General features: G+C 38.7%; 1 protein-coding gene across 14 annotated transcripts in view; it reads left to right on the forward strand.

Annotated features, from left to right (window-relative positions):
• The first annotated feature begins 648 nt into the window (after window positions 1-648).
• Window positions 649-18,374, forward strand: part of MEF2A (myocyte enhancer factor 2A) — a 145,040-nt gene continuing 127,314 nt past the window's right edge. For 3 of the 14 annotated variants that reach the window (XM_053581831.1, XM_053581817.1, XM_053581819.1), the window contains exon 1: window positions 650-1,255. The gene's annotated coding sequence lies outside the window, so the exon portion shown is untranslated. Of the gene's footprint in view, window positions 1,256-1,442; window positions 1,467-1,499; window positions 1,523-1,605; window positions 1,898-10,856; window positions 10,893-14,354; window positions 14,420-16,533; window positions 16,607-18,374 lie in introns of those variants that run through there. The other 11 variants (XM_053581805.1, XM_053581803.1, XM_053581826.1 and 8 more) reach the window with 9 other exon arrangements.

Below are 18,374 nucleotides of genomic sequence, written 5' to 3' on the forward strand. Positions count from 1 at the left end.
ATCTGTAAAATGGGAATAGAAACCGAATCTGCTTCATGGGCACAGTGTAAGGATTACGTAAAGTATCATGTGCAAAATGTTAGTCGCATAGTTTAGCTGCTAAGGCATACCAGCTACTATTCTTTATAGTCAAGATAACTAGGTTGTTTCTCTCCTGAGAGTTGACAGGTTGGCTGGCCGGCCAGAAATGGTCTCTTAGTCTTTCGGGTCCCTTCCAGTGCCGTCCTTTCTGGGCCGGTTCAGAGCCGCCGCGGCGCCCCAGGGACGAGGATCCCATTATGCTTGTTCAGTGAGGGTGACCTGGCTGCTGCCCAGGAGCAAGCACAGGTGCGGCCCTGACCACAATGAGGGCGTAGGCGCGGGCGTGGCGAGCAGACATATGGGGAGGCCAAGTGTGCTCCGAAGAAGAGGGCTGGTCGCGACCCCAAGACAGCGGCAGGGGTGGGCGTCTTGGCCGTCCCGCAGGACTTGCCTGGCCCAGGACTCCAGGCGACTGCCGGACTGGCGCCCGGGCCCCGCCCCCGGGAGTTCCGCCCCCGACGCCCCGGGTTGGCTGGAGCCGCAGACCACGCGCGGCTATTGGCCACGCGCCGCGTCAGTAAGACCGCTCCCGGCTTCGGCTCCCGGGGGCTGGTCTGGAAGGCAGCGGCGGGGGAGGGAAGGGTGGTAGGGCGCAACGCCGCTGGTCTGCCCCGCCCAGGGAGGCGCCCAGACCCTCATCAAGTGACCAGTATCCCACCCAGGAGAAGTCGGTCTTTCAGAGAGAAGCGAGGTCCAGCCTGCAGTCCCAGCGCCAAACCACCGTCATCTCCTTCCTGTGCAGGGTGATAGTCTCCTCACCCACCCGGAAAAACATAGTCCGCCCCCACGTCCTTGTGGAATAGCGCTCGCTTCCTAACAGTGTGACTTTGTTTGCCCGCACTTTTGTCTTTGCAAGTACTCTAGGACGTACCAAAAGGATAAAAGAAACCTGAAAAGAAACCTAGGGGAGAAGCGAAAAAGGGAGCCGAGAAGGGAGGGAAAGACAAGCCCAGCGGAGGGACACCGAGGCGACCGGCATAGTGCGCACGCGCATCGAGAGGAACGAGTTCCGGTCTGGCCGGGGCCTGGCTCCTAAAAATAGCCCTGGTGTGGGAATCCGTGCGCTGGTGTCCCGGCGAGTCCCGGGCTGAAGGAGGCGGCTCCGGGCGGCAAGGAGCTCTGGTGGCGGGCCCGGGCTGCGGCGTGTGCGCCCGGCAGCTGCACTGGAGACACGGTGAGGGCCGCGAGTGGCGGGGCTCGATCCGTGGGTCGGCATTGCTGTAGGGGGCGGTGTCTCCGCGAGGGGGCCGGGTAGGGGTAAGGGGTGGGGTGTTGGGGAGGGGGGCGGTGCGGCCGAGGACGAGCGACCTCGGGGCTCACTGGACCCTAGGCCGAGGCCACGTCGGGTTGAGAGGGGGTCAGGGTCGCGGGCGCACGGCGGCATGGTGGGTAGGGTGCCGGGAGGTCGCGAGGGGTGGTCGAATCGAGGTTGGTGTTCAGGGTCGGTGCGCCCCGGGAGGTGGGGGCTGGGTACCCCGAGGGCGGGCCCGGGGGGTCTGAAGCGGGCTCTGTGGGAAGGGCTGGGGGAGGCTTGGTCGCGCGGGCTCGCCAATAGCAGCCTCTTAGTGAGTGCATCGCGCTTGGAGCTGGGGGGTGATGGTGCACTTCTTTTTCTTGAAAGTTGGAGTTCTTCGGGACCCCTGAGCTGCTTCGGGGCCCTTTGAGTTTCTCCGGGGTTGTACGCCCAAGGGCTCTTTACTTTTCGCTGTCCTCTGAGGCCAGGGGTCTTCCCAAAGGGATTTGCCCCCAGTGCTTGCGAGGGGCGTTCTGCCTTGTTGGACTTAAAGAAGTTCCGTCACTTTTGCTTTGGGAGAAGGTGGGTTTAGCCCGGCAGAACATTTAGGTCTTGACTCTGTGTGTGTGTAGATGTCAGTGTTGGGGTCGGTATGTGGGGCTGGCCGGGGGCACCTGCGGTTGCGGACGTCCGGCCGCGCAGAGACACTTCGCGGGGACCGAGAGGCTGCTAGAAGGACCACTGGCTGCCCTCTGCCATCCAAGGAATCCCAGCACGCAGGGAGGGTTTTGTGTGCTAGAAACTTTGCCTTTTGGTTCGATTTCATGTATTTAAATAGTGAGGGTTAAAGTGAGTGAGATAGTGCAAACAAGTTTGGGAAAGGTGAGCATTTCTGAATTAGATTTTTTTTTTTCCTCTGTAAAAGTGTAACTATAAAATTGTTGCTCAGACCTGAAATAGATTCCTGAGCTATGAAACGAGCCTCTTGTTATGGGCCAGTAGGGAAAACTGTGTAGATTGACAACAACATAGTGTTAACCTGAATTGCATTTTACGGTGAGATGGAGATTCCACTAAGTGTGTGATTAGAAATGCCTGCTGTGATATATAACAATAATATATGTAATTTTAAACAAATACTGTCTAACATTTTTCAAGTTTTTAGCACAATATGTCTCCTTTGCGTCTTGTATCATCTATTACTATATGAAGAGAAAGTTCTCTAAAGCTGTAATTAGGTGTACATTGCACAAGGGTACTTTCCCTTTAAGAATCCAGCTGCGTTGTTTTGGCAACTGCGAAGTACTCTAGTTGTCAGTTTTAAAATCTATGTTACCTTGGCAGTACTTGAACAGTCTGTGGAAAGGTAAACAAAAGAGATTTTTTAAAACATAAACATTTCTTTTCATATGAATCTAGGAAATGGGGATAAAAATAACTATTGTGCATGATGGCTCTTGTATGTACTTTTTAATTTTGTTTTTGTTTATTTTTGGAGAGCTCAACCTTTATTTTTGTTTTCTTGTAAATGGCAACATTTGTTTTAGGGAGACAAAATTGTCTTCCCACTGAAGTAGATGACATAAATTATTTCAGTTGTAATACCTACATGTCTATATGTTAGATATAAAACATTAGGATTAGTATTTTTTATATATGATGATGGATCAACAATGGAATCATTCTTATTTTAATTCTCAGTATTGTTGCAAAAATGTGGCTATAATGGTGTTATAATAATGAAAGTACTCTAAGGAGCTAAAACTGGTGATTTGAATGTTTGAGACTCTAGATTAACAATTATGTAGGAAGAGTGCTTCCAATAGATACTTATTAGACCAGTCAGTGATTGCGAATTACTAGTGAATTTTCTAAACAGTTACTCGCTTATCTATTTTATTTAATTTACACTTTATAGTTTTATTCATATTGGAACAAAGGTGTTAAAATTATACCTAACTCTTTACTTGTTATCACTAGTTTTTTTTAAAGTAAATTATTGTGGGTTGTCCACAGGGAAGGAAAAAAAGCTCATTGAGCCTCAGAAATTATACTGTAGTCACCATGTTGAATTATGGTTTGAGAATTATTTCCTTCTGTATTCTTAGAAGTTTTTTTGTTTCTATAATGCGTTTGTGTGACAATGATTTTATTTTTTTGTAAATGCAGTTAGAAATAATTTGTTAAAAATGTTGTTTCAAATTGTGATGTTATATTTTCAAAGCAATTTCATTAAAACTTTGTGTTTTCTAATAGAGTAGAGTGCAGTTAATTTAATATTCAGGTAATAGCAGTGTTACCTATTAGTTGTTTGGCTACCAAAGAGAGAAATATTAAACTATTTTCTCAGAGTGGTTAAATAATTATGAAAATGTACATTAGAACACAATTGTAAAGTTTGAAGCAGTTTAGTTAAATCTTTTCAGTAGATTTGTATAAGGAAGAAGCCATAAGCAAATTCATTATTAAAAAATAGGGTGCTTGTTCATCACTTTTGGAAAGCCATCTTTTTCCCTCCCTTTGCTGTTTTTCATCTGGCAAGAAAAGTTTAGTGTAACACAGTGATGATGGTCCTGGATTTCCTGAGGCATTTATAATTTCAGATATTTTGTCTAGTAATCAGATCAGGCCCTCATTTTTTGTTTACAAAAATATGGTACATATGAATGTTATAAAGTCCAGCTCAGATTTTCTTTTATCAGTGGCAGGGCAGTGTTAATACCGTTTTTTATAGATTGGAAATGATCACCGTTGCTTTTTGCTGGAGTACAAAGGAAATCCATGAACATTCTTAGTAAATTGAGAAATGAGTGCCTTCTCTGTTAATGTTTAAGAAATAAGAAAACTATAAATATGTGAATCATATCAATTCTTCAACTAGATAACCTTATGCAAGGTAACACATGACTTTGTAGTCTGGACTTAATTCAGATTCCAGCTCAACTACTGACATAGTTATGAAATAATCTTCTGTAAAATGGGGTGGAATTACACCACCTGCCCTGTGGAGTTAGAATTAAGTGTAAAAGTTTCTAGCACACTGCCTGAGGCTTAATGTACAAAAATGCACATTGCTTGATCTTCCTGGATCTCTTCCTGCTTTCATCTCTACTTTCCCATGAAGATTATATAGGTACCTTGCCTAGTCTCCTACCCTAGTGTTTGTCACCAGAAAGACTTTGTGTGTCAATACAGAATAATGCTCATGTATTTGTTTTGAATAAAATATCCCAGTGTATTAAATTCATTGTCAGATTATACATACGATGTTTAATTGGCTGTTCTACATTAGGTTTTTAATTTGCAATCATAGTTTGCTTCTGATCTTCAAAATCTCCCCCAAACATACATGAATATTTTAAAAATTAGAATTAAACGTAAGTAGTTTCTCTACTTTTCATTTAATTATGTTTTTTAGGGATTTTTGTTTGTTTTTTTGAAACAGAGTCTCACTTTGTCACCCTTGGTAGAGTGATGTGGCATCACAGCTCACTGCAACCTCCAACTCCTGGGCTCAAGCAATTCTCCTACCTCAGCCTCCCAAGCAGCTGGGACCATAGGCGCCCACCACAATGCCTGGCTTTTTTTTTTTTCCCCCTTTGAGGCTGCTGTTGTTTAGCTGGCCCAGGCCATGTTCGAACCCGCCAGCCTATGTGTATGTGGCTGGCACCATAACAACTGTGCTATGGTCTCTGAGCCTTTTTTTTTTGACAAAGTGTCACTTTGTTGCCCTGGGTAGAGGGCTGTGCTGTCATAGCTCACAACAACCTTGTACAAGTGCCCGCCACATGCACAATGCCCAGCTATTTTTTTTAGAGATGGGATCTCGCACTTGCTCAGCTAATCTCAAAGGTCTCACTCTTAACTCAGGCTGGTCTGGAACCTGTGAGTTCAAGCAGTCCACCCGCCTCAGCCTTCCAGAGTGCTAAGATTAACAGGCATGGGCCATCTCGCCATGGCTCTCTGTTTTAGGGATTATCTGGGGGAGTTGTCTTCAAGATAAGGTATTTATAATTTAAAATTAGAAAAATATTTTTTAATCTACCTGGAATAGCTATATTTAAAAATAATTTTGTTTAGTAGTAATCTATAGTTTTTTAATATTTCATATTATCTGGTCTGTGAAATGAAATGATTTTATCTGTGCATACTATATCTGTGTATTCTATAGTAAGTGGACCTTGCGTCTAGTTTATTATAATTAAGAGTATAAATCTCATAATTATTTAAGTCTTATTCATAGCATAGGATATATGTTGATATTTAATAAGTACTGTATTTTTATATAGATATTTTGTTATTTATAGATTTTAATAATTAGTGTTCATGTTTACTGAATTGATATCTACTGACTTTAATATGTAATATTGTCTTAGTAGTCATTTGAGATGAAATTATAAGCTCCTTCATGAAATGGAATTCCATATTTGAACATTGCACGATGGTAGGTAATTTATTTCATCACCTGTTTAACAACTGACGGTGCTGAAAGCCAGAAGAATTGTTAACATAGGTTAAAAACAGACATTAATTAATTAAACTAATATCAACCCTGGGACATATTTTTATGGTTATCTTGAATACTGATTTTATTTCTTTATGCAAAAATATAAACATTAATCTGTGGGTTTTTTTTAACTCATCAATTAATTAAGTTAAATGTTTTGAGAAATGTTTTTGGTAACTGACAGTAAATTTGAACCGGACCTTTTTGCATGGTTATTTTGTGACCAGAAGCATGCATGTACAAGTTGACTTGGATTCATTTGCAGTATAATTTGTGACCATGGCAACAAAGGTTTGCCTCCCCTTTAACTTGGTACGGTAACTTGTAACTTTTGGGCTTATTAAAACAAGATGCTCTTAAATAGAGTAATCCTGTATTTGCCTGTTTCACCTCTCATCCTTACTCCGACCAGTTTGTTTTCTACATAAAGGCTGAAATTACATTTCTGAAGTTTAGACCTACATGTCATTTCTTCTTGGGGGTAGGGAGCAAGGCATGTAAGCTCAGAAGAGAAATATTATTGTAAGGGATCAGAGATTGTCCTCTGAAATCAGATTGCCTAAATTGGAATAGCTACACTACTTACTCTGTTCTTATTTACTTCTCAGCTTTTTTTTTTTTTTTTTTTTTTGGAGACAGAGCCTCAAGCTGTCGACCTGGGTAGAGTGCTGTGACATCACAGCTCACAGCAACCTCCAACTCCTGGGCTCAAGCAATTCTCCTGCCTCCGCCTCCCAAGTAGCTGGGACTGTAGGCGCCTGCCACAACTCCCGGCTATTTTTTGGTTGTAGCCGTCATTGTTGTTTGGTGGGCCCAGGCTGGATTTGAACCTGCTGGCTCAGGTGTATGTGGTAGAGCTTAGGTGTATGTGGTAGAATCGCTTGAGCCACAGGTGCCGAGCCCCTTCTCAGTCTTTTTGAAGTTTGGTGGGTGTATGAAGTAGTAATTATAACATGATGTGTTCCATACCCTTGTTGAGAGGATTAAATGGGATGCATATTATAAAGTGCGGTGCTTTGTACATAGTCTGCATTAATTTTCCCCTTACCACTGCTATCATTACTCCACTACTATTGCTGTTATTAGTCATTGCTCACTTTATGATTCCATTTTCATTGTCAGCCACTACTACACTTTAGTTTCTATGGCCTAGTCAAGGCTATCTGTTTGCTGTTCCCTGGAGAAGTCATGTGTTTCCATACTGGTGACTCTCACTTTTATTTCTCTAGCCCAGAATTTTCTTGAGCTTAATACCCACTTAGAAATCTAGTTGGAATCGCAAATATAATATTTGTTATTTGGCTAAAATACAGCTATTTTTCTTCTTCTCTAGCCTCCTTCTTTCTTCCCACCTCTAAACCTTGGTGTCTCTGCTGGCCTTCCCTATCTTAGGAAATGGCAGTATTCAAGCCAGAAATTCAAGGGATCATTCTTGATTCTTTACTTTTTCCTCAAATCTTACCCATCCACAAATCTTGTACCTTCAGTTTATCTTCAGCCAATCCACTCTTAGTCTTCATTGCCACCTCTTTATTCTAAGCCATCATTATTATCTCTTGTATGAAATATTATAGTAGTCCCTTAAGTGAACTTCTTATTTCGTTTCTTATTCCACACAAGTTCTTTTTTCACACAAAAGCCCTAGGGGTCATTTTAATAGCTTAAATTAGATTAAATCATTTCTTTGTTTAAAATCTAACAATGGCCTGAATGATTTTTCTCCTCATCATTTTTCCCATTTACTGGATGTCAGCCACAAAGGCCCATTAGTGTTTCTTAAGCCCTGTATATTTTTTCCTCTTTAGATCCTTTTGCACTTTTTTTTTTTTTTTTTTTGAGACAGAGCCTCAAGCTGTTGCCCTGGGTAGAGTGCTCTGGCATCACAGCTCACAGCAACCTCCAACTCCTGGGCTCAAGCAATTCTCCTGCCTCCGCCTCCCAAGTAGCTGGGGACTACAGGTGCCTGCCACAATGCCTGGCTATTTTTTGGTTGTAGCCGTCATTGTTGTTTGGCAGGCCCAAGGTGGATTTGAACCCGCCAGCTCACGTGTATGTGGCTGGCGCCTTAGCCGCTTGAGTCACAGGTACTGAGCCCTTCTGCACTTTTTGTATTATCTGCTGGGATGCTCTTCAAATGGTAGACTTGGCCACACCCTTTGGAAGTTGACCCAAAACTCACTTCTTCACTCAGAGGCCAGCTCTGACCATCCTGTTCATTGTTGCATTCCATCAGTTTACTCTCTCACACAGATTGTTTTCCTTAAAGACACTTGTTATAATTTGTAAATATCTGGTTTATTTGGTTATTGCTTATTCATGGCATTTTTCCATTACCTGAATGTAAACTCCATGAAGGCAGAGGCCTTGTTTTGTTTATAGCTGTTAGCTATAGCCTGGCACTTGGAAGTCAATAGATATTTGATGCTTCTGTATCTTTGTGTTTTTGCCACTGATTAGAATGCTCTCTTGCATTCTGTATATTCATATAGTTATTGAACTGTTTATCCTTTAAGTCTTAGCTGAAATGTCATTTCATCTGTGATACCAGTTTTAATCTCTAGACAAGTTTCTTTCTCTTGCTCTTGTGTACTTCCAAAACCTTGATACATACACTATTTGTAGAGTAAATCCCATTTCAGGGTATTCAGAGTATTATAATTGATGCCATTCTCTCCTGCTAGGCTAAATTCCTGTGTCAAGTACTAGCTTTTTGTATATTTAGTATCTACCAGCTTAATTTGTTACATAGTGAATTCTTTCTCATTAAATGTTGAATTGAGTGGAAGTTGGCCCTAATCAACTGAAATAATCAACCACAGACTAGATGCCCAAATCAGACTTCAGAAATTATAAAGATACTTTCCAGATTATAGATCTACCTTATGTATTTTGCATGCATATTAACATAGGAATATGGCAGGAATCTGAGAGCTGTGGAATACAAGTGGCAATTTCATTTTGCCCTTTTTGCTGGGCAGGGTGTAGCTATCTTGTCCAAGGTCCATACCCCTTTTGTTTCTTACTAACCAGTATCTTCCCATCCTGGTTCTTTCCCTCCGGTTTATTCTGCTAGTTTTACATGTTATTTCTGAAAAGCTCCAAGTGGGTGTGGGGGGGGTGCTTGTGCAATTTAACACAGTATACAGGAAATACACTATTAATTCAGCTACATTGCTAAGGAAGATTTATTAAAGGGCTTTTGTAGACAACAGGAGGAATCCAGCCACCATTTGTAGTAGTGAAAATCATTCACGTTTTCTAACAGTTGAGTTACAAATGGGCTTTTGGAACATATCCTATTTGTGAGTTAGGCCTACTTTGGCAAAATGTTTATTCTGATACTGAAAACCTTTTTCTTAATGGTGTTAAACCTAATTTGATGGTACAGATTATGAAGGGAAAGGGAGAGAATCTAGGAATTAAGGTTTTTTTTTTTTTTTTTTTTTTTTTTTTCCAGAAATAGCTTACTTTCCCCAAAGTAAAGTTTTGGTATTAGCAGAAGATTTTTTTAAACTTACTTTAGAAGAAATTCAAACTTAGAGAAAAGTTGCAAGAATAGTGCAATGAACTCCCATATATACCTGTCACTTAGATTTAGCAATTAATAACATTTGCAAATCATTTTTTTATATTTGTAGAGCATCCATAAAGTCTGGAAACATTAATATTTTATTTATATTTTGAAGCTTCTTGATTACATCTTTGGAGCATGTCAAAGATGCAAATTTAGTTAAAGTCACCAGCAAAACATCACAGATGTGTGTACAGAGATAAATGGAGATGCTGTGTTGATGCACTGTGTACTTCACTGACAAGGAGGCCACATTTAAATACATAATGTCAGTGAACGTATCATGTATGGTCGTGTAATATCAGGAATCCACTATCTAGATACCCTTTCTCCTACTTTCCTTTTCTCCTTTTTTCCTTCTTTTCCCCTCTTAAATTTCTTTTTTTTGAGACAGAGTGTCACCCTCAGTAGGGTGCTGTGGCATCATAGCTTACAGCAACCTCAAACTCTTGGGCTCAAGTGATCCTCTTGTCTTAGCCTCCCAAGTAGCTGGGACTACAGGCACCTGCCACAATGCCCAGCTAGTTTTAGAGACGGGGGGCCTCACTCTTGCTTATGCTGGTCTCGAACTCCTGAGCTCAAGCAGTTTACCCGCCTAGGCCTCTCAGAGTGCTGGGCTGTGAGCCACCACAACTGGCCTTTAATAATTATTTTTATTATTGAACCATTTGGGAGTAAGTTGCACACATCATGATCCTTTCCCCCTAATCTCTTTAAATCATATCTCCTAAGAATAAGGACATATTCTTACATAACTGTAGTACGGTAGATTCAAGATATTTAACATTGGTCCAATTATTAAGGTACAGTTGATGTGTCAGTGATATTCTTTAATAGCACTTTTCCATTCTGGTATTAGACAATGCTTTTTAGTTGTTGTTTCTCCTGTATCCTTTAATGTGAAACAGTTCTTTAGCCCTATTTGATCTTTTCTGACATTAGTAGTTTTGAAGCATTCAAGCCTTTTTGTTTTGTAGGATGTCCATTAGTTTGGATTTGTCCTTTTGCTTCTTTGTAATTAGATTGAGATTATGCATTTTTAGCAGGAAATCAGGAGGCAAATAATGTCAGTTTGACCATATTAGTGATGTTTACTTGGACCACTTAGCCATAGTTTCACCCCCACGTTTTCTTCATTATAAAAGGTATCGTTTCCTTTGTTATTCTTGAATAATCTGCTGGAGACACTTTGAAAATGTGTAAATATCTATTTTCCTAAAAAACATTCCTGTAATTTTAGCTTTCATTGATGATTGTTATCTGAATCAATCATTACACAATGATTTGCAAAATGGTGTTTTACTAACTATCATTCTTTCTGCATTTATCAGTTGGCATTCTGTTCTGTTGAGAAGAAGAGCCTTTCCTTTTGGTTGCTTATTTGATCTCAATATGAATTCATATTCTTTTTTATTAAGTAGGTTATTCTCAGTTACTTGTCGGTGTTTGTTTTGATGTTCCAGATTAACCCAGTTTTGGTCAGTGGGAGCTCCTTCATGGTGAGTCATTGGTGCTTTCGACACATCCCCATCATTTTTGGAGCACTTCTTACTTTGTGGAACAATAAAATGTTCCAGGTTCATCTTATGCTTTTCCTACCATTGTTCTAGGATAAGACACTGTGTCAAGATTTTTTGTTTTTTTTTTTTTTATAAGCTGGGCAGTAGATGTGCTATTGATAATAGTTTTGTTGTTTTAGATCTCTGTCAGCTTATCAAGTTTTAGAAATTTTGAGTTTATGCTGATTCCTCAGGGAGTAGTTTAATTTCTCTTTGTATTCCAAAAACTCCTTAGAAGAAAATCTTTTTCTTTGAAAGTGTTAACAGTTTAAGTAACTACTTTCACTGAGTTCTTCCTTTAGTTTAATTCTGCAGTTCTTCTTTAGTTTAATATTGTTTTCCAAAACATGTTTTAAACTTCTTGGGAATAGGAATTCTGCTTTATACCTCTTTCTCAGTAAATATGTTCATTAGTGCCTGGAATGTGGTTGCTACTCATACGTTGTTTATAGTGTATGATTATTATAATAACTCAATATTATCTTTATTACTCTTACCCTAATTCTTGTTAGTAACATTTTAGTTAATTTGGTGGAAACCTTTCTTTTAAGTGAATTGTTGATTCATATTTTTTTAAATAACTTTGCTATCATAGAGGAAATGAAAAACTTTTAAAAACTTTAATATTTTAAAAACTGAATTCTAGATACTTAAACATATAATTAAAGAACATCAAAATACCTAACCTCAGCATTGCTATTTTATAGTCATCTTTAGAAAGTAATAACCTTTCTGGACATCACTTTCATTACAAGATGAGGTACTATCTGGATCCTTTTAAATTTTGTATTACATGCTGTGTACTTAATTAACATTAAATTGTTTATGAAAGTGAAATTAAGTGCCACAAGGTGTAACAGAAAGAATATTTTACTCCTTAGCCAAGAGTCATTGGGTTAAAATTCTTTGTAACCATTGTGGTACTGTGTTCATTTATTTCATTGTTTGGTCTTATTACCTTACTCAGTCCACTGGGCTAGGTGCTGGTGATTACAAGTGAACAAGGCTTGGCTTTCCCAGTCAAGATAGGAATGTGGACAAACCATATACGTGTTTGTAATCCATTACGATTTTGCTTGGTTTTATGTGTGCTTGATATGTTCAGTACAGAGTGCTGTGGAGTGCATGGAAGAAGTAATTGACCCGGTTTTAGGAAGGCCAGGAAAATTTAGCCCAGAGGAAGTGACACCTAGGTTGAAGCCTGAAGAGTGACTAGGACTTAGCCTTGTGGAGAAGGAGGATAGAATCTACCAGACTTGTGTTAAGGACAAGAGATGCTGCTTGGATTGCTTCTGGGGAAATTCAATATATGGCTAAATCAGGAAATGCAGGAGAGGGCAGGCACCAAAAGGAGTAGTGAAAGATGAGGCTGACGAGGTAAATAAGAGCTAGATTACAAACAGCCTGTGAGCTTTGTTAAGGGCTTTGGGCTTTATCCTAGGGAAAATTGAAGCATTTTAAATCTGGAGGAAATCAGTTAAAAAGATAGTGCTGGTTGTGTTATTAGATGAAGGTCTGGCTGCCTGTCACTGTCAGCCAATATGCAGAGACGGGGATAGGTCCACCAAACTTTGTCAGAAGGCCAGCAATTCTGGAGAACAGTGAGAGTAGCCTCTCCAAGACTGTTCTGTTCTTCCATTTTCATAATCACAGTTTTATACATAAAAGTTAAAAGCAAGAACCATACTAACCCTTATCCTAAACAACAGTAATTAACACTTATCTTAAACAACAGTGATCGCCATAACCCATGACAAACAATAATTGTCATAATTTATGACTTAAAGCAACATTTCTTTTTTTTTGGTCAGTTTTTTTTTTTTTTTTTTTTTTATTAAGAGCTCAGATTTTCTTTTTCTTTCTCTCTTTCTTTTTTTTTTTTTTTTTTTGGCTGGGGCTGGGTTTGAACCCACCACCTCCAGCATATGGGACCAGCGCCCTACCTCTTTGAGCCACAGGTGCTGCCCTAAAGCAACATTTCTAATTCAAAAGTTGATCTCCTGTATCAATTGCCCTAAACTGCTCAATATACACATTTTGAGGTTAAAGCTGAATTTACAAAACAAGAAGAATGGGAGACATGAGGTAAAGGTCTCTTAGTACCTAAACCAACCAGATCAGCTGTGTCATGTCAGCCCTAGCCTGACTCCATCTTATTCTCACTACATGTGCTTTCATTTGTACTGTGAAGGATTATTTGGGGAGAGTAAACACTGGTAGGCAGAGAGAATGATTAGGAGAGTGTTAACAACAACTTATTTGAAAAGGGTAAGGTGGTTTGACTGTGGTAGTGGGAAGATAGTGGAAGAAATAGGTGGATTTGAAAGATACATATGAGAAGAATTAAAGGACCTAATGATGGAGGGCATGTTGAAAGTGAAAGAGAAAGAGGAGTAATGCAGGCGTCCTCAAACTGTGGCCCGCGGGCCACATGAAGCAGTGTGAATTGTATTTGTTCCCGTTTTGTTTTTTACTTCAAAATAAGATATGTGCAGTGTGCATAGGAATTTGTTCATAGTTTTTTTTTTTTTTTTAAACTATAGTCTGGCCCTCCAACAGTCTGAGGGACAGTGAATTGGCCCCCTGTTTAAAAAGTTTGAGGACCCCTGGATTAGAGGGCAATGATTAGGTTATGGTTTGGGGATTAGCCGTGGGTGGGATGAATGCACTGTTTATTGAAATAGGAAGCACTGAAGTAGGAACAGATTTGAAAGAAGATGGTCTGTTTGTGAGAAGGTGCCCTGAAAAAAAAATGAGTTTTGTCAGAGTGGGATGTACAGATATACTCTTAGAAGCGAAAACAGTTACAGGGAACTGAGAGGATTTATCTATAAAAAAGCATAAGGACTTGTCTGCCCTAAATTAGGGAACCCTATTTTAGATGATTGCAAGATGTTTTGTGTTTGGTCTTGGAAAATAGAAACAAAAAATTTTAAATACTGTATTATCAATAGATTTTTAAAGCTAAAACAAAAAAACAAAAACCCCTCACAAAAATAATAATGTTCTTCCTAAGCAAAGCAGGAGACTGATTACCCCAAGTATTAAAAATGAGCTTCAGTAGTGGCTAAAAATTATGAAATATATCAGGCATACAAAAAATTAGAGTGAATAATGTAATACTGAATGCTAGAGGGTGAATGCAGTGGCTGCCTTCTCAGTTCCCTTATACTTCTTCCTCCTTCAGTGGTAATTATTATCTCAAATTTGGATTCACATTTCTCATTTATTAATTTTTTTAAATGTCATATATTTTGCTGCAAAATGTGTTTTGCATGTTTCAAAGCTTTGTAAAATGGTATTGAACTCTGCAATACCTTTTGCAATTTATGTCTCAGCCAAAATGATGATTGTAAACGTTTATTCTTTTCAGTGTAATGAATTTGTTATTAACATTGGAACAAAATGATGAGATACTATGTCATTGATTATTTTGAATTGACATAGGAATTGTCACGATTCACTTGGTAAGTCTGTATAAACTAATGTTGTGAGTATTCCTTTTTAAGAAATATTCCCACCAGTAAATGAGAACATTAAATTTTTTAAAATAGTGGAATAATGTTGAAGAAAATTTGCAAAAATTGTGTAGTATTTCCATATACTCTTCATTCAGCTTCTTCTGATGTTGGATAGCTTATATAACCATGATATAATTACCTACCAGGAAGGTAATATTAGTATGATACTGTTGACTAAATTTAAAGACTTTTAAAAGAACTTAGACTTTTAATTTTTAATGACATTTTTCTGTTCTGAGTTCCAAAGTAGGAGCCCACATTGCAAATTTATTTGTTATGTATCTTTACTCTCCTCACATCCATGATATTAATTCATTCTTTTCTTATCTTTATGACTTTGATGCTTTTGAGGAAGATGTATTGGCCATTATTTTATAGAATATCTTTCACTTTGGGTTTCTCTGATGCTTTCTTATCATTAATTTAGGATTACACATTTTGATAATATATTGATGTAATGGTACCATATCATGAGGTATGTTTTACATCAGGGAGTGCATGATATCAATGTTTTATTACTGGTGAGGTTAATCTTGTTCATTTAATTAATATTTGGTGGTGCCTCCCTATAAAGTCAGTTTTTACTTTGTAATTGATAAATTTTCAGGGATATACTTTGAGACTATGTTAATTTTTGTTTTCTTTTCAAACTTTTCCTATTCATTTTAGCATCGATCAGTGGAATTTATTTGCAGTAGTTACTACCAGTAGTATTTACCTGATGGTGATTTGGTAGTTTACGTGTTCCCTTTTCATTTATTAATTGAAATTCCTCTGTAATGAAGAGATATTCCTTCTCCCTCACTATTCATTCATTTATTTATGTCAGTACAGACTCAAATATATTTTATTTTTATTTATATTCTGATAGATTTAGGGATGCAGTGGTTTTGGTTACATGGATAAATTGTAGAGTGATGGATGATATTTGGGCTTCTAATGTACCTATTACCCGAATAGTATATATTGCACATGATAGCTAGTTTTTCTTTCCTCATCCAGGAAAGTATTTTATTTTGTAGACCGTAACCTGATGCTGTCACTTATTTTATTGCTTATTTTGTCCTGAGTTGGCTATTGAGAGCTCCTTCTGCTTGGTTCCTGTGTCCTTTTGACATGCTCCCATCTTTTTTTTTTTGTAGAGACAGAGTCTCACTGTTACCACCCTCGGGTAGAGTGCCATGACGTCACACAGCTCATGGCAACCTCTAACTCTTGGGCTTCCACGATTCTCCTGCCTCAGCCTCCCGAGCAGCTGGGACTACAGGCACCTGCCACAAGGCCCGGCTATTTTGTTGTTGCAGTTTGGCCGGGGCTGGGTTTGAACCCACCGCCCTCGGTATATGGGGCCGGTGCCCTACTCACTGAGCCACAGGCGCCGCCCAACATGCTCCCATCTTTTTTAAAGTACTTTCTTTCTTTCTGCTACTACAGGAAACTCCAGACTCATATCATATTTTACCTACTTCAACCCTGGAATCATCCTCTTTTCCAAAGAGCTTGGGTCCTTTTTTTGGAGGATGGCATTTAGAAACCAAGTTCTGGGTGCTAAAACTGATTTTGCTACTACAGAATCATTTTTTTATAGTCTGTCTTAGCAGACAGAGCTAAGAATTATATGTGTGTATACTCAGCCACATGTGTATACACATCTGTAGTCAGTTCTACTATAAGGCAGCGTATGTGTTCCTAAAAATCACTGTGCTTTGCATAATCATGCAGTAAAAATAGGGTTCATGTGATGAAATTACAGAGACAACACTCAAAAACTTTGTCAGTGACACATTAAAAGAAAGGATAGGAACCCAATAAACCTAATTAAAACAGTGGTATAGATATGTTAAATTTTTAAGTAATGCCTAAGTATGTAATAAACATGTCACTTTAGCATGAAAAATATATGAAGTTTGCATATGCCATTGTCTTAGGAGTTGTGGCTTGTCAAATTGTGGAAGGAGAGTTATCAGAGGAAACCAGCCTCAGCCTTCCAAGTAGATGGGACTACAGGCATGTATTGCCACTCTTGGCTAATTACTACTATTTTTAATATTTTTTTGTAGAAATGAGGTCTCACTGTTGCTCAGCCTAATCTTGAATTCCTGGTGTCAAGCAGTCCTCCTGCCTCAGCCTCCTGTGAGCCACTGTGCCCAACCTATTCTTTATTTTTATAATAATTTTGTACTTTTTTCTTATCCTAATTCAGTCCACTCTTTTAATTTCTCTTTGTATTTTTTCCATGTGTTTTTAGTTTTTAGTTATCTGATTCAACATGGTTTTTATATGCTCAAAGGCTTGTTTGAATATATTCAATTCTGTTTGGAGTATTGGCTTGTAGTTGTTTTTCTCCCCCAACTCTGTTTTAAATTGTTTTTTGGAAGAGCTTCCCCACTTGATATGCGTTGAATTCTGTTTCTTGATTTTCCGAACTTTTCTTTTGCTCATTTTTATGGTATTGAGGTGTATAGTATTTTTAGTTTGACAAGTCCCATTTCTGTTAGGATAGAACAGTCCTGTTACTTTAGTGAGTTTTGTTTGTTTCAATGGTTGGAGAAGGTTGTGAGACTTTCACTCCCTTTTGTAGGACCTTTAATTTCCCCATTTTTCTTTTTCCTTTTACTATGCAGTGCCAAAGGACACTTTCCTCACCCTTTTGCTCTTTTTGCAGTTTTTGGCCAGGGCTGGGTTTGAACCCACCACCTCCAGTATATGGGGCCAGCACCTTTTGCCCTTTTAATTTGTCCAGAAGCTGTGTGTTTCAAAGTTCTCCCTTACGTGTTGTCTAGCCATTTAAATTTTGCTTTAGCCCTTTAAATCACCAGAATTTTGAAATTCTTTCCCTATAGTCTGTATTCTGATCTGCCTAAATGTTTTCCCACTATTCTTAGATTTAAGGTGGGTTTAATATTATATTTTTGATGGTTTTTCCAAATGATTCTTAGCCTCCTTGCCACAGAGCCTTATGGCAGAGTAGGGGTGGGTGATAGCTTGAGGGATCAAGTGCTGGGAGGTAGTGATTTTTTTTTTTTCTGTTTTTAACTCATACATGTTTTTGCAGTCTCAGCATTCTTTGTCTTTAGGCTATGCTGAAATTGTGGTTTTGTGTAGATTTTCCATTTCCTTTCTTGTTTTTTCTTCAATATGGTTTAGGGAGAATAATTTTAGATATGCTACCACCATTGTCCTCACTTTCTGAAGTCTCTGATTTATTGAGGGGTTTGGGGAAATTCATTGACTCATCTTGTCAGTTCTATAAAGTTTTTAGTTCGAAGACGGAGCCAGTCCACTTCCACTGGTGAGCTACAGACTCCAGAAAATATCTTGGAGGAGGAGAAATTAATTTAATTTAGATGCTTTTACTTCATTCTTACAGCATGTAAATGCTAATTCTGGGTTATTGGAAGAGTCTTAATACCTTTTTTCTGAAAAGCAAGGTTATTAATTAAAAAGTTTGTATCTATAATGTAAATTGAAATGGTTCTACTATTACATAAGTGAGTTATAAGGCTATATTCAGCCAAGGGCTTCCTTTGGTACTTTTTTATTCTAATGCCAATTTAAGATAATGACGTTTTCTGGAAAAGTAAACTTGTAAATTGGTTTAATACAGCCGTTCTCAACCTGTGGGTCATGACTCACAGGAACTGTAATAAAGGGTCACGGCATTAGAAAGGTTGAGAACCACAGGTCTAATAGATGTTAACTTCTTTGAAACTTAAACTACACTACCTCTTTTCTATTGTATTTTTATTCTTTTGTTTTTTTTCAGTTTTATTTTATAGTCTTGACATTTGTTCCTCTTTTCCAATAATGGTAGGTGTGATGTTATTCCTTGACTCTATACTTACTATTGTGTTTAATACAATGACACTGAATCTGTTTTGTAGCTAAAGTTAGTTGGTTC

The sequence above is a fragment of the Nycticebus coucang genome, chromosome 2 (assembly GCF_027406575.1).
Source record: "Nycticebus coucang isolate mNycCou1 chromosome 2, mNycCou1.pri, whole genome shotgun sequence".
Lineage (NCBI taxonomy): Eukaryota > Metazoa > Chordata > Mammalia > Primates > Lorisidae > Nycticebus > Nycticebus coucang.